Source organism: Arvicola amphibius, chromosome 2 (assembly GCF_903992535.2).
Source record: "Arvicola amphibius chromosome 2, mArvAmp1.2, whole genome shotgun sequence".
Taxonomy (NCBI): domain Eukaryota; kingdom Metazoa; phylum Chordata; class Mammalia; order Rodentia; family Cricetidae; genus Arvicola; species Arvicola amphibius.
In genome coordinates, this window is record NC_052048.2 from 150,099,336 (window position 1) to 150,116,453 (window position 17,118).

General features: G+C 42.8%; 1 long non-coding RNA gene and 1 other non-coding gene across 3 annotated transcripts in view; one reads left to right on the top strand and one right to left on the bottom strand.

Annotated features, from left to right (window-relative positions):
* LOC119806378 overlaps positions 1 to 12,706 on the top strand; it is a 13,258-nt gene extending 552 nt beyond the window's left edge. For both annotated transcript variants that reach the window (XR_005284205.1, XR_005284206.1), the window contains exons 2-3: positions 184 to 344; positions 12,592 to 12,706. This is a non-coding gene — a long non-coding RNA (uncharacterized LOC119806378). The remainder of the gene's footprint in view (positions 1 to 183; positions 345 to 12,591) is intronic.
* Trnac-gca lies at positions 3,713 to 3,784 on the bottom strand. The gene has a single exon. It is a non-coding gene; the product is annotated as a tRNA-Cys (tRNA).
* Positions 12,707 to 17,118: the final 4,412 nt, after the last annotated feature.

Below are 17,118 nucleotides of genomic sequence, written 5' to 3' on the forward strand. Positions count from 1 at the left end.
GCCACCCTGCCCAGTGCTTGTGCCTACTGCCCTGCCCCCCCCCCCCAGCCTGCAAACGCCTGCAGCATAGCCCCAAATCTGCGATTTTCCTAGGAAAGCGGATTTCTCTCCTAGTCACTCCAGTGTAGTTCTTCTTTAACGACACTGACCTACATGAGCTCCCCTGGTTTTGTATCCTGATAGCCAGAACACTGCCTGTGGCCCTGGAGGGAACAAGTGAGCAGAGACCATTAACCACTGCTGCTCAGCACCGCTGAGAGAATTTCCTACTTCACACTGCAGGACAGGACTGGAACCGGGAAAAGGCAAACAAAGCGCACTCTCATCTCCAGTAGCGTCTTAGGGTAAGTCCTAGGCCAGAAGCCAGGGACCCCTGATCCCTAAGGCTTAAAATCCTCTCAAATTAAAACCTTAAAAAAAGAGAAAGGCGCAATGTCCAGCATGTAAAGTCCTCCTCCTGGCTGGGCTTGGTGCAGCATTTGTAGATTCTGGGCCATCTGTCACTAAGAACAGCTTAGCAACATCAAACTCGCTGAATGGCCAGTTGTTAAATTTATGGAAAAAAACCATTATCCCTTTGATGGTTCTTGTCCCTACTCTAGCCCTTGTATCTCTGCGTTAAAAATTTTACTCCAGGTGGCAGGGGTTGTAGTCTGGGGTGTGCTACCATGACAAACTATGATTATGTTCAGAGAGGCAAGAGAAGGCAAAGGTTTTGTTTTGTTTATCTTTTTAAAAAAAAAACCAAAAATGACCAGGGTTGCAGAATTATTTTGAAATGAGTCCTTGGCTATAAGGATCAGAAAGGATCAATAAAATGTTATTAGTCCCACTCTGAAGAGGCACTCACTAAGCTGGCGTCCTTTGTAGAAGTACTTTTCCCTACAAGGTTGCTGTGGCCTTTGTGTAAGGTGGCCTTGGCAATCTTTTATGACCATTTTTGTTATCAGCAAATATGTTTGAGGAAAGTCCCATGACTCTTTTTTATCGCCATGGCTTCCTGACTGCTTTCTGTCAGCGGTTGACATGAGCGATCCTGTCAGTTTAATGTGAGTGGCTCTAGTTTGATCTCAGCAATTACACATGAGCTCTGTATGTGGACAAAGGGTGGAGCAGAAATGGAACGCATTTGAAAAATCTCAATAATTTAGGTTGGTTGTTCAGGAAATTGATATCTAGGGGCTTAGCTTTCTACATATTTGGCATTTGGTTACCTGGCCATTCAATGCATTGAATGGACCAAGTCAGCTGTTTTGCTCAAATGAAACAGCTAGCTTCTGCTAGTGGTGAGCTGTGCTGTTCATTTCTCCATCTGAAAAATGCCTGGGACTTAAAATAGCTTCTGATTTACATTATGGTTTTCTTTTCCACCCATGAGTTAACTTAAAAAGACATTTGAATTTCCCATGATGAGGATTTTACAGAAGCTGCAAGTTATTTGGTTTCACCCTATATTCAGAGACTGTGATGTTGACCGTGATGGGTGTATCCAAACTTTGGACGTTGTGATAAGTTTACCACCCAATCGAGTTACAAAAAATAGCAAGAGAAATCTCATAAGGTTTTAAGTAAGTTCATTATTTTGTGTTGAATTGCACCCATAGCTATTGTGGGTCAGGAGTTACACACACCTGCTAGAATTTTCTGAGACTTATTTTGTGGTAAATAAAGCAAGAAACATTTAAATGTTTCATATTTCCTTCAGAAGACTGTTCCTATTCTAATATAGGTTGTAATGAGCTACTTAGAGATTACCAATCATATTGATTGTGTTATTTATGCCTTTTATATAGTATCATTTATTTGTCTTTTGAATTATTTTAGGTTGTTGAGCTGTGATAAAATCTCAAGAATATGCATTTGTCTATTTTTCACTTTGTGTAATTGGTATTTAGAATTGTAGTATTTTCCAAGAGAATTGTTAATTTTAATTTTCGGAAGGAGTGCTATTTCCAACAATATATTTTGTCTATGATCTATTTTTATCTTATACTGTGCTTTCTAGGTGTGTTGGTTTGAGTGAGAATGACTCTCATGTGCTCATATATTTGAATACTTGATCCCCAGTTTGTGGACCTGTTTAGGAAGTATTAGAAGTTGTGACTTTGTTGGAGGAGGTCTGTCATTGGGCATGGGTCTTGAGGTTTCAAAGGCCTCTCATCCATAGTGTGTCTCTCTATTTGTACATTGGTATGAAGGTGCATTGCTGTGTTTGGTGTAATAAAAAGCTGAATGGCCAATAGCTAGGCAGGAGGTATAGATGGGATTTCCAGGGAGAAAAAAGAAGAAAAGGAGAAATCTAGGCGCAGGGAGACTCCAGGAGACATGGAGAAGAAACGGGAGGCACAAGACGGAAGAAAGGTAATGCCAAATGATAGAATATAGTTTAATATAAATGGTTTAATTTAAATTATAAGAGCTGCCTAGGAACAAGCCTAAGCTATGGGCTCAGGTTTCATAATTAGTAAGTCTCCGTGTCATTATTTGGGAACTGGCTGAAACAGACTTGTTACATCTCTCTGCTTCAAAGCTGTGGATCAATAGTGAGTTCTCAGCTATTTCTTCACTTTGCCATCATGGATTCTAACCCTCTACAAGGTTAGAGTAGCCAAATTAAATGCTTTCTGTTATAGGTTACCTCGGTCATGCTATTTAATTGCAGCAATAGAAAAGTAAACTTGGTGGTGGTGACATGCGCCTTTAATCCCAGCACTTGAGGCAGGCAGATTTCTGTGAGTTCAAGGCCAGTTTGGTCTACAGAGTGAGCTCCAGGACAGCCAGGACTGTTATACAGAGAAACTCTGTCTCGAAAAACAACAACAAAAACAAAGCAAAAAGAAAGGAAGGAAGGAAGGAAGGAAGGAAAGAAAAGTAACTAAGACAGTAAGAACCTCTTGCCTGAAGCTTTGCTTGTGGGTGGAACAGGTGTGCTCTGTGCCAAAGCAACCCGAGTCCTCTAGAAAAAAGGGATACTGCTTTTCCTTGGAGCCTCAAGAAGGAGCTTCAACCTGTTCGCACTCTTGATTTTGGTCCAGTGACTCAAATTTTGAATATCAGTCCTCCGGGCCTATAAGATGATAAGTTTGATTTGCTTTAAGCTATGAGTTTTAATTATCTTTTCTTCATTCACTGGACCCTCCTGATAGGTCAAGTCCCTGAGGCTATGCAAGGATAGTTTGATCCCCAGAACCCACATGACAAAGACAGGCATGGTGGCATGTGCTATAATGCCAGCACTGGGGAGATGGAGGCAGGCTGATCCCTGGGGCTCGCTGGCTAGCCAGCCTAGCCTACTTGGTGAGTTCCAGGCCAGTAAGAAATCCTGTTAAAAACAACAAAAAAAGTGAATGATACCCGAGAAGCAATATCTGAGTTGTCCTATAGCCTTAACATATACATTCTTGCCCAGCATGCGTGCCCCACAACAGATACACACAGACACACAGACACACAGACACACAGACACACACACACACACACAGAGAGAGAGAGAGAGAGAGAGAGAGAGAGAGAGAGAGAGAGAGAGAGAGAGAGAGGCACACTTTAAAAGGAGGGACTTGCAGTTCTAGGGCTGTGGCACTTGATGACACAGTTTTAAATCACTCCAAATTTTCTCTGAGATTTTAGGAAGTGCAGTAACCTAAGCTTTAGGATTAGAGTAAAGAATGAGTTTTCAGCACTTATCCTTAGTAATAAAAATAATGATAATAATAGGGGGCACCTGGATTTGAACCAGGGACCTCTTGATCTGCAGTCAAATGCTCTACCCCTGAGCTATACCCCCTAATGATGACTAGGATCTAAATAGTGCCTTATACCTGTGTAACCATGCTCATCATGGCTATAAAATATTGCTATGGGTATTCATTCCACTGTGACTCCCAGGAGCCACCAAACTTGCCTGACTACAAATTTACCTCTGCAATATAAAACAAACAATGGGTTCTCTTCCCAATCTTGAACTTTCTGGGACAAGACTGGCACTGGCACTGATGACTGATAGGGTCTAAAGAGTCAGTCCTCAGCATGAGGACTATGGGAGAGGGTAGAAGGGGAAGGGAGAGGAAGGGAGGGGAACGGAGAAAAATATAGAGCTCAGTAAAAGCAAGAAAATAATAATAATAGTAATAATAAGTCGTGAAGAAACTTATTTTAAAACAACTCTGGAATTAAAAAGAAGAGTCAGTCCTCCGTGCCCTCATAGCAGGCATGTGGCAACAGAATGTCAAAATTAACATGCTTCTCAGGCACACATAGCATTAGGAACTGAGTTCATTCTTCATCACTGGGTTTAGGACCCTTTACTAAACCATCTTATATTTTCCCCTTGCCTCAGTGCAAAGACCATACCATGAGCTACGTGGATAGATTTATATGCTCTTAAGGCACTCGGACTGGGGGGACTGGAACACAGATTTGAGAGGGCAAATCCTCTACAACTCAAGGACCTCAGAGTTGACTGATGGGAACCTTGAGGATTTGAACAAGTGCTGAATCACTCCTCTGGGGACAGTCTACAGATTTTATGTTCCAGAAATCATCCAGGGAGCTTGCTACAGACATCACTTGATATTAGGAATAAGATTCTGATGGCAGTTGGGAAACCCCTTGGAAGAACTCCTGCCCTAGATCTAGACCTGCTGTCTACACTCAGAAGTAAGACCTGCAACGTAAGAAGAGTCCAGTATAGGCATCTCAGAGTGGCACCCAGTGTTGGTTCAAAGTGCCAGGATTTAAGTAGGGACCTTACTAAATGCTCTGAAATGTTTTCTAAACTAGTGGCTTCTAATTTTAGGGTGCATCGGGGTACCAGAAACAAACTCAGAGCGTAGGTCTAGTGGGAAAGGGGAGCATTACAGTGAGGGAGGTCAGTACTAGGGGGAAGGCGCTGGCAACGTGCCAGTCCTGCATCTGCAGGTAGCACCTGGGTGGTGTCTGACCTTGTGACCAGGGAGTCTGAGAGCTAAGAGTAAGCTGGGCTTACTCCAGGGGTCTGCCTGGGGACCTGGGGAAGTGACACTGGCAGCCCAAACACTAATCCACTTCAGGGATGTGCTGCACCAGGATCTGGGCTTTTGTATCCTTGTTCACTATAAATCTAGACTCCACGTGGAGTGTTGCACATAAGAACCTCTTGCCTGAAGCTTTGCTTGTGGGTGGAACAGGTATGCTCTGTGCCAAAGCTACCCGAGTCCTCCAGAAAAAAGGATACTGCTTTTCCTTAGAGCCTCAAGAAGGAGCCTCAACCTGTTCGCACTCTTGATTTTGGTCCAGTGACACAGATTTTGAATATCAGTCCTCCGCGCCTATAAGAAAAGTTTGATTTGCTTTAAGCTATGAGTCTTAAATGGATTGTTGCATTCTTACAGGCAAAACATTGATGTTCTGGCAGTCTGACTTTGGAGGACAGTAGTTTCTCAAAGAAGGCTTGTTTTGACATTCTGGAGCCTTGCCTTTGGGAGAAATAGCTTTCCATGGTAACTTTACAATTTAATTTTGTGTCTGCCTGTTGTTAATCGGAGACGATATTCACTTTTATACACTGAATTGATTGTTACTTTTATGGTCTCTTTTTGTGGAACAAAACAAAACAAAGCAACAACAACAGAAAACCAGTAAGTAAACAAGGTAGATGTGACTTTGAACCGAGGACCTCTTGACTGGCAGCTAAATGCTGCCCTAAATTGTAATCCCAGTGTATTAAACACATCCTAATTGACACTTTTAACTCTTGGCAGCACATCTAAGACTCCAGTAACTCGTGGAGGCTTTGAGTGTGGGCTGAGTTGTGTCTTGAGTCCATGTATATTAAAGCCCTGTTCCTGGAGAATGTGCTCTAGTTAGGATTAGTCACTCAGTCATAATCAAGTTGATTCATGCTGAGGTAGAATGGTTCTAACTCAATATGGTGGGTGTCTATATAGAAAGAAGAGGGGAGACATAATCAGGAAGAAAGGCTGTGGGAATAAAGACAGAGATGGAAGTGATGCATTTACAAGATGAGGTGAGCCAAAGACTGCCAGCAGCTAAAGGGGGGGTGGGGGATGACTTGATCCCAAACTGTTAGCTTCCAGAGCTCTGAAAGAATAAATTCCTCTTTAGTCCCCCAGTTTGTGGTGACCTCTGATCACAGCTCTAAGAAGCTGATTCTCCTCCTCTGGTCCTGCAGACTGCTCCTGTCTGGTCCGCATCTCATGAGACTTGGGCAAAGCCTCAGCAGGGAGAGAGCATACCTCATTAGTGGAGACTTCAACAACCAGCAGGTGTCTTGTCTTACCAGAAAAATGGATCTTCTCACCCAGAACCACACTGTCCTTTACCCCGCAGCCTGAACCCAGGGTCCACATCTCAGACTCTTTACATATTTTTGATTTTATTCTTTAGGAAGAAGGAGATTACAAGATGTTATCTCCAGGAACTGGAGAAGGAATTGACCTCTAAGGAAATAAATCCCACACAACTAATAAAAAGTGCTTCTGAAGACAGGAGGTTGTTGGGGGTGGCAGAGTTTCTGGTGTTGGGTGGGCCATAGTGAAGGAGTGTGGTATGAAGTAAGGATGTAGGTTCAGGGTCGAAACTGAGTAAGTGCTTATGGACGGCTGCTGTAGGGAGGCTCGCAGCTTGAGGTTACCCGCCTACTGGGGCGTGGCCTCTCTGCATCCGGCCCTTTTTCCTCCTTTTCACGGGCTGCTTGTTCAGATTGTTGGATTGCTGGATTCAATCTATGCCCATCGTTCAGGCAGAGAATTCTGATTTGTGAGTTTACCCCTAAATAAAGAACTATCTATTTCTCATTTCTGAGCTAGTGTGGGATGTCTTTCAAGCATCCGTTCATCACTTGGTTCAGTCATCGCTTGGCACCCACATGGATTTAAACTCCATGCCTACTGGGTGGACGGCCTGGCTGTTCCATTGCCCAGATGGGCTTGCTTTTGCCTAAGCATTTTTCTTTTGTAGAATCCCCGTCACAGAAAGAAAGAGAAAGTTAGTTTAGCCAACTAAATATTTTTGTTCCTGGCAGACAAATCTAAAACATAAGAATACAAAACTGCTAAGAAATAGAAAGACGGGGGAGAAAACCTTCCAAGATAAGCACAAAATAAAGCAATTAATGACCAGTAAACCTCTGCTACAGAAGAATTCTACACAGAAGTGAGGAAGAAATACGGTGACAAACATTAAAGCTCAGGAGAGAAATTAGGTGAGAAGAATGATTGGAAACAAGAATTAGAAAGGCATCAAACACGTTGTATTCAGTAAACCAGGAAGGTCCTACACTGAACAACGGGTAAACAAATGAGCAAACAGTGTTTGCATCCACCAGGAAAAAAATACAACAAAATTCCAGGACTCATAATACTCAGTGGCAATCATAAATGTGAATGATCTTAACTCCCCTGTTTAAAGAAAATGCAGACTAGCTGACTGGATTGAAAAAACCAGAGCCAACTGGGGTTTTTTTCCTGCAAGAAACACACCTCACTGGCAAAGACCCATGCAGATTCCAAGTGAAAGGATACAAAGTAACATACCAAGTGGTAGCTGAAACACCTAGAATATATTTAAGCTAAAATAGTTGAAAGTGACAAAGAAGCACTGTATACTAAGAAAATAAACAAACAATCCACAGATATAATGATACAAATACATACACTGGATGCTGATACACCCAATTTCATAAAACTAACTACTGGGCTTAAAGAGTTGGATAGGCTGAGGCAGTGGCGGTGAGTGCCTCCAGGACACCACTATCTTTGAAAGACAGATCAGGCAGACCAGAAAATGAAGAGAAGGGCTCCAGCGGCACAGGTGTCAAACCCCGTGCACGCAGAGTTGCAGCCCTTGTCCTGTCAACAGTTCAGAAAGCAAGGATGCCTTACACTTCTGGAGAAGTGCTGACTTTAAAATGGTGTCTGAGTCTGTGAGTCACCCACTCCAGAAAGGTGGCTTCTGTATTCATCTCAAAAACTGACAAGATCTATTTCCGAAAAGACCCAGACTAGGATACCAGATTAAAGGAGAAGAATCACATACCATTAACACAGATGAAGAAAGCTGTTGGAAAGAGTGAATCCATGTTCATGGTTTCAAAGTAGTTTTGGTCGATTAGGACAATCATTTTATCTCTTTAGTGTGCTCCGAGGAATCTCTATAAACATAAAATAAATCCTATGAATGGTGGGGTGTTGAAAATTTTCCATTGAAACTCAAAACAAGATAAAATTATTCATTGTAGCTACATCTGATCTTTGATAAATGAAGGTCTTAGCCAGGGAGGAAGGAGATGATAAAAAAATGAACGAAATATATGGTTTTAAGGGGAGAACAATATTTTTTCTGAAGACAAAATTATTATAGTATAGGTGAGAATTTTGCAGACCACCACATAGATAAGTCCAAATAGAATCCATCCCTTATTTTTGACTGACAATCGAGAGTGGCGTAGAGCCTCAGTCCCTTGGTGCCAAAGCTCAGGGGTACAGCATTTTTAAAGGTAAACCATAATTACATCCATTTTAGAGTTGCAGTCAGAGTTATTGCAACATTTGTTTCGGCAGAACACAGCAGTTATTGCAGACACAACATGACAATTAATTTTGACTTATAGTCTTTTAAATTATTTTAGCTTATGTTTGGTTTTATAAACATTATTTTGGCTACTACATCTGGACCATGGTCAGGATCTTGGAAATCCCGAATGTGTTGTCAAAGGAGACATGGATGTTGGGGGTGTAGAGAGCTGAAAAGTATGTAAGCAGACACAAAATGGAGTCAGGACATGATAGTGTTACCTAAGTCATTTCAATATGATCATATGTATAGAACTTAAAAAGATGTCCAAGGCACACTAATTAGGATTATTGAAATTATTAGATCAATAATTATATTTCAGTGTACCAAAAAGAAACTGGAAAAGGGGGGGAAATTCCGTTTAGAATAACATAAAATGTCAACCTTCTGCATCAGTTAATTTCCTTATTGTTGTGAAAAATACCTGGCAAATACAACTCAAGGAAGGATGCATTTTGTCTCGCAGTTTTAAAAGGGATACAATCTGTCATGGTGAGGGAGGCTTGGTGGCAGAAGCATAAGTGACTGGCTAAGTTACTTCTGCAGTCAGGAAGTAGAGGAAACAGATGCTGCTCTCTTTCTCTCTTATATTTAGTCCCGAACTACAGCTTGTGGGTTAGTGCACCCCACCTTTAGGCTCGTTCTTCCCTCACCAGTTTAAACCTTTCTGGAGTCACCTTCACGAATACCCACAGGTCGGTTTCCATAGTGATTTTAAATCTAGTCAAATTTATAAGATTAACTATCATCCTTCCTAACCAAAGATGAGCAAAAATTACACAAAAATTTCTGCAACTGCAAAACTCTGAAAAGTAACTGATGAGCCAAAATTCTGAGAGGACTGATGACGTGTGGGTTGGGAACCTGGTTATCAGAATTATATAGATCCTCCCTGCATTTGTCTAAAATGCCAATGCAAAAAACAATACTGGAAGTGTGTTTGTACTTGTTTAATTGCACAAATAGTTCCTAAAACATTTAAGTAAGTATAGTAGCCAAAAATAAGGATGGTCTTGGATAAAATATAGAAGGATGTATTGAACTAGAGCTCATTTTAGAGAAAGGAAGGAAGTGTGGAGTTCTCATAAAGATGGGCAGATTCACAGGCTGAAGCTAGACCCATTAGAAAGAATCATTTCTAACACTCCTCCATTACTGATGGGAGTACAAACTTGTATAGCCACTTTGGAAATCAGTACGGCGGTTTCTTAGAAAATTGGGAATCAGTCTACCTCAATACCCAGCAATACCGCTTTGGGGCATATACCCAAAAGCTACACAATCATACCACAAGGACATTTGCTCAACTGTGTTTATAACAGCATTATTTGTAATAGCCAGAGCCTAGAAACAACCTAGATGCCCATCAACCAAAGAATGGATAAAGAAAATGTGGTACATTTACACAATGGAGAACTACTCAGTGGTAAAAAAACAATGACGTCTTGAAATTTGCAGGCAAATGGATAAAACTAGGAAAAAAAGCATCCTGAGTGAGGTAACCCAGACTCAGAAAGAAATCATGGTATTTTTTCTATCATCAGCGTATATTAGATATAAAGCAAAGGATAACCAGGCTACAATCCAGAGAATCTAGGAAAAATAGGGGACCCTAAGAGGGACACATATAAAGGGCCCCAGGAAGGAAAATAGTTAAGTTAAATAATCTCCTGGGTAAACTGGGAAGGGGAGTAGAAGGAGGGAATGGGGGATGGAAACTTGAGGGCTTGAGATAGCCGAGTTGGGCGAGGCATGGAGACGGGGAGCAATGAAAGAGATATCTTGATGGGGGAGCCATTATGGGGTTATGGAAAAACCAGATGCTAGGGAAATTCCCAGGAACCCACAAGGATGACCCCAGCTAAGACTCCTAACAATAGTGGAGAGGGTGCTTGAACTGGTCTTCCACTGTAATCAGATCAGTGACTTCCCTAATTGTAATAATCAAACTTACATCCAGTAACTGATGGAAGCAGATACAGTGACCCACAGCCAAGTGCTGGAGTTCAGCTGAAGAGAGGGAGGAGAGAGATCATATGAATAAGGAGGGACAAGAGCATGATGGGGAAAACCACAGAGACAGCTGACTCGAGCTGGTGGGAGCTCATGAACTGTGGGCTGACAGCTGGGGAACCTGCATGGGACCGAACTAGACCCTCTGAATGTGGGTGATAATTATGTGGCTTGATCTATTGAGCGCAGCGTGGGGGGCGGGTCCTGGCAGTGGCACCAGGACCTGTTCCAGGTGCATGAACTGATGTTTGGAGCCCATTCTCTATGGTGGGATACCTTGCTCAGCCTTGATACAGGTGGGGATGGCTTGGTCCTGCCTCAATTTGGTATCCCAGACCTTGTTGACTCCCCAAGGAAGGCCTTACCCCCTCTGAGGAGTGGATTAGGGTTGGAGCGGGGAGGGAGGGATTGGGAGAAGGGGAAGGAGGGGTAACTAACTGGGTTTGGTATGTAAAATGAAAAGTATTTTTTAGTGAAAAAATATGAAAAAGAAAGAATTCTTTCTGTATGTACGTGTGTGCGTGTGTGTGCTTGTGTGTGTGTGCTTGTGTGTGTGTGTGTGTGTGTGTGCGTGCACTGAAGGTGGAAGGGACCTAAGGAAACACCTGAGGTTTCCTCCTGTCACCTGAGACACACGGAGAGAGGAAGGAGAGACTGTGTTGAAATGATGAGTGAACACAGGTGAGTGGGGTAGAATAGGTGTGAAGAGGTCAGCCACTGATCAGGAGGAACGTGATGAGCTCTGAGAGCTTCAGTCCTAAGGCACTGTTACTATTTCTGGAACCACAGTAAGGATATAGAAGCCCTGTGCTGGAGCTTAAGCAGCTGAACCCCTAAGCAACGACACTAGGAAAAGCTGGCGGGCTTCAGCCATGGATTCAGGAAGAGACTAAGTAATGTCACTGTGTTTAGACATCATCCTTCTGTACTCCGAATTCTCTCCCTGTATTAGTACTTTTCACTTCATTATAACAAACTACCTGACAAAAGTCAAGTTAAGGAAGGAACGAAGGTTTTATTTGGGCTCACAGTCTAAGGGGGCACAGTCCATTATGCTGGGGAAGGCAAGGCAGAGGGAACATGGGGAAGCTGGACACATTTTCTCCACAAACAGGAAGTGAAGAGAGAGAAGCATGTTAATGCTCAGCTCACTGTGGTGCTACCCACATTCAGGATCTGACACCCTCTTCTGACCAACCTGGGCACTAGGCACACATGTGGTACACATACATACATGCAGGCAAAATGCTCACAAAATAAAAGAAATAGTTTTAAAACTTTATATCTTAGTTTAGTTGCTTGTTAAGTAGCTTCTCTATACAGTATGTGGTGTTTTGTAAGAACCTGGTATATGCAAATGAGTGGACATAGGTTTGTTCATTTGAGCGCCACGGAAGTTTGGACTGGCAAGGGAGATAAGTGAGACCAAGATGCAAGATGTGAAAGACACAAAGAATTAAATAAATAAGTGAAATTTCACTCAATTAAAAAAATAAAGAAGATTGTTACTACCCTCAGGAAAAGCAAAGCATTCAACACAAATTCTTAGCCCTATGTATCATGGCATTTATACTCACCGTTAGCTCTTCACCGCAGTAACACAGAGGATTGAGCTCAGAGTGGAGGTATAGATATATTGGAAAGTGACATGCTTGTCTACACAAGAATGCTAATGATTTCTAAACTTGATTACTTTCCACCTACCTATACCTAATCCTAAAGATGCTAAAGTACCAGAAGAAACAACCAAAACTGTGGAAAGTGGCTGCCTGTGGGTGACAGGAGGACTATACAAAGCATTGCAGGTTTTTATGAACAGCTTTAGAACAATATTTGACTCTGAAAAATAACTGTAAAAATACTTTGAAATAAGTGATACTTTGTTATAAGTGCAAATATATACAAAAGTGGACACATTCATGTAGAGGGGATGAAGGACACAGTAGAGCTGTCTCCATAGAGGCCCTTTGTGGCCCTCATTCTGTGTTTTCTCTTGATGGGTCTCAGAACTCCTTCATTGTCCATTCAAGACCTGGGAAGTCCACAGCCTTCTTTTGCCACTATCCTTAGGATCCTTGGGCTGGAGAGATGTGTTCAAATGTGGGTACTTCTGGTGTCTCAGGTAAGTTAGACATGCTCCTTCCCTGAGTCTTTGTGGTATATGTACAACATGAGGAAGCATGGCATATGAATGCTAGAGCCTCTCAAGTATTGTGTGTGTATATATGTGTGCTGCTCCCACAGCCTGAAGAAAGGGGAAAAGATGTGCAAGACGCGTGAGCAGGGCAGAGCTGAGGTCTGGAGAAGGAGCCTCTAGGTTGAGTGTAAGAAGAACCGGTGCTGGTCTTACAACTCTCTAGAGATAAATCAAAATTTCCAGCATATTGCCGAAATGCTATGTGTGTGAATATAAAAGATATTTTGTAGACCCTTATCATAGAGCAGAGGGTATAGCTCAGGGGGTAGAACATCTGGCTTTAGAGCATTTAGCTTCTAACCAGTAAGGTCCCCGGTTCTAGTTCGGGTGCTCCCTGCTAAGTCATTTTGTTTTTCCTCTTAGAAACTGTTGCTCATAATCATTTCTGCTTTTCTCTCATTTATTCCAATTCTTCGGGATCTTTCCACAGCAGAGCAAATACATAGCTTATAGAAAGAGCCCACATCCCAGCAAGGAGCCGACAGAGCACTCACCTGTGAAGTCCCATCCAGGTCACAGTCAGTCACAATTGCTATGACCCAGATAGTCTCCTGAGTGACCCTGAGACTTATTTCAGGAAGTCTAGTCTAGAGGAGCCTGAGAGGTTGTTGTAGTTTGAATAAGAATGACACACACAGTCTTGTATATTTAAATGCTTAGTCATCAGGGAGTAGCATTATTTGAGAAGGATTGGGAGCTGTGGCCTTGTTGGAGAAAGTGTGTCACTGGGTTTTGAGGTTTAAATAAGTCCACACCAGGCCCAATCTCTCTCTCGCTCCACTTCCTCTGTCTGCAGCTCTATGGCAGGTGTCAGAAGTGACAATTACTGGCTTTTTCTCCAGCTATATTCAGGAGTAGCTGCAGAGCAAATAAAGAGACCAAGCACAGAGATTGGCTGATAGAGGGGCAAGGGCATCAAGGGAGCATGAAGATGGGGTTATGATGATGGGCACTGAGTGGATAAAGAGGAAACGGGAGCTTTAGTGGACAGGAACAGTGATGAGGGGGTGGACTATTATTTAAACTAGAATGAAGAAGCTTGTATGTGTGCAGAGGTCTTGATACATCAGCCTTTGGACTGGCTGTTTGTGGCTGGGGCATCTTGAGACTCTAGCTGGACATCATGTACTTGGATGCTCCCTCTCTTTCTGGTGTTTAGAACTTACCATTATCTTCAATGCTATGCTGTGAGAAAGTCAAGATGCCTGAAACTCCATCTGGGCCCTGGAAGCCCTGATGTACTCGATGCCAGGATGTCTGCTGTGGGGTGTGTATGCACACACAACGCGGGTGCATATCTTTGTCTCTTGAGTCAGGACTTGTCCAGCCGAAGAGAAACTTCTGGTATTTGCTACTCCACCTGGGCTGACCATCTGGTGTGTCCATGCTGTGCTTCTAAGTCAAATCATTATTAGAGAGTGACTTTTCTATTTATTCCTGAGCTCAGTTAAGATCCTGCCCCAAACTAAGACATAACTTGTGGGAGAATTAGAAAGAGCAGAGGGGAGAAGGTGGCCAACAAAGCTCTCAAATGATGTGGTGGAGGTTGGGAGGGAAGAGAATTCTGTGCCAAGTTTACTGCCAGTGAAGCTTACTGGAGATGCAGAGGAAGGGAGGGAGGGAAAGAGCCAGAGGGAGAGTGGGGAAAAGAGGCATCCCAGATCTTAGCAAACGTTTTTCAATTAGATGCCTCTAAATGGCACTAAGAAAAATGAGCTGTAAAGATTTTGTAGAGACACTTTGAGTACCAGGATGAGGATGAGGGCTATATGGAAGGAAAGGGCAGAAAGGTAATAATAATCTGTTGTGAGATAAAATTTATTTATCATCAAAACTTTCTTAGGTTCATATAAAGTCTGTTCACAGGACAAATGGTGTTAGAGTGCAGATAAGATGGTGTTTGTTAGACATCCTCAGCAGGACTGATGGTATAGCTTAGGGGTTGAGAACTATGGATCAAGAGGTCCCTAGTTCAAGTTTATGTACCCCCTGTGAGGTTTGCTTTTAGCACCCTATATACAGACAGTACTTCTTCAGGTTGCCTCATGCCATTGTCCAGGTCAATGGGCACTAATAGAAGGTGATAGGAGAGAACACTAAGTGATAGAGACACACTAGGCAGGAAGGACACTAGTCTAATCATCCGTTGAGCTGGATCAGTGGAATGTTCCAGAACCAGAAATGTGGTTCTAGAATATGATCATGTTACTAAGCATCATGTGACTTAGGCAGGCTGCCTGTCATGGTCTTTTCCTTCAGAAATACAACATAGAAGTGCAGACTAAAACAAGTGTTTCTACATGTGCTTGAGTTCCAGAATGATCTGATTCTTGTACAGAGTCCCTGATCCCATTTCCAGACTTTGTGCAGGCAGAGACTGGAGCCGACCAAGGCAGAGCTTATATATGCTTCAGGGAGCAGAGCTGGGGATGTAACGCTGCCCAAGAGTGCTGGAGTACAGGTGTCCATCATGAGCCTGATGCCAGGCCTGGAGCAGAAGGTGTTTCCTGTTGAGTTGCAGTCTTACTTTGGTCCAGTATTTCTTTGCTGCACCCCATTCCTCCCTTTTGGAACAGGAATGTTTATACTGTCTCTTGTATGTTGTAGTTTGAGTGAGAATGGCCCCCACAGGCTCGTATATTTGAATGCTTGGTCCACAGTTGGTAGAATTATTTGGTATGGCCTTGTTGGATGAGGTGTGTCTGGGGTGGGCTTGAGGTTTCAAAAGCCCACACCATTCCCAGTCAGCTCTCCCTCTTTCTCTGCCTTATGCTCCAGTCATGCCTGCCTGCCTGCTGCCGTGCTTTTCACCATGATGGCCATGGTCTAGCCAATCCTCTGGTACCATGAGCTCCCAGTTAAATGCTTTCTTTTATGTGTCTTCATAGTAACAACAGAAACATTGTATATTGGAAGTATATAACTTCATTTTCCTATTTTTCAATGACTTGTGGTTGAGAGAGCATCCTGATTCTCAGAAGAGACTCTGGACTTTGTGCAGTGCTGAGGTTGTTAGGGCTTCAGAGACTGTCTGAAGCTGCTGTGTGCCAGGAGAGACGCACATGACTGTAGGAACCAGGGCTGTAGCGTACAGTTCACAGAGGGCGCAGTGATCGTCAGCCATTGAAACACATAGGTGTATCTATTCGGGTGTTTAAAATATAAGGTTGTCACTAGCTTCCAGGAAAGCAAAGGTTCTACTCAAAAACTTAGCCATACTTAACGCCATCTGGATAACCCATGAATCCTATTACCTAATCATCATGATAGAAACATTAAAGACAATTTAAAAAAAAAGTTGAGGTAGAAATATATTTGAAAAACGAGCCTAGCAGGAGGTATATGTAAATAATTCTTATTTACAAAGTCAGTCAGTTGCTGATTTCAGACTGAATTGAGTTAGACAAGCCACACAATAGTGATTTTATTTAGCAGCACACAGACCAGGACATGCAGCCAGATGGAACCATCTTTGAAACAGACCAGGACATGCAACAAGAATGGAGCCATCTTAGAAATAGACCAGGACATGCAGCCAGAATGGAGTCATCTTAGAAACAGACCAGGACATGCAGCCAGATGGAACCATCTTTGAAACAGACCAGGACATGCAACCAGAATGGAGCCATCTTAGAAATAGACTAGGACATGCAGCCAGAATGGAGCCATCTTAGAAATAGACCAGGACATGCAGCCAGATGGAGCCATCTTAGAAATAGACCAGGACATGCAGCCAGATGGAATTTTCTGAGAAACAGAAAGTAGATATAAAAAGATGGTTTTCTTGATAAGCTTATGTCCTCCTGTTTCCAGCTGTGCTGTTTCCACAGCTGAGATGTGTGTGTGTGTGTGTGTGTGTGTGTGTGTGTGTGTGTGTGTTATGTCATGGCAACAGGGGTCAGAGTTGGAGACACTAGGGATGTCTGGGATGAGTTAGTGGAGGCAACAATGCTGGTCTTGGCAAATCTTGTGATACAAATAAGTTGTAGGAATGTTGGGTGTGACTAGGAAGTTGAAAAACACTTATTAAACATCTCTGACAAGGACGGGGCATAACAAGGAGGTAGCATGAATAATAGAAACCCAGAGACAGTTGAAGCTGAAAATCGGGAAAACAAAATAGCTAACACCTAGAGAGACCTTTTGCCCCTACCAAACCTTCAGACTGAAAGGACTAGATCCTGTCTCCACAGATCCTCAGACCCCACACTCCACTGAGTTCCTGTCTCTTTCCCTTTATATTCCTCTCTCTACCAAGCCATATCGCGCCTGTCTCCACCTCCTTAGTGCTGGGATTAAAAATGTGTCATTCCCAAACACTGGGATTAAAGATGTGA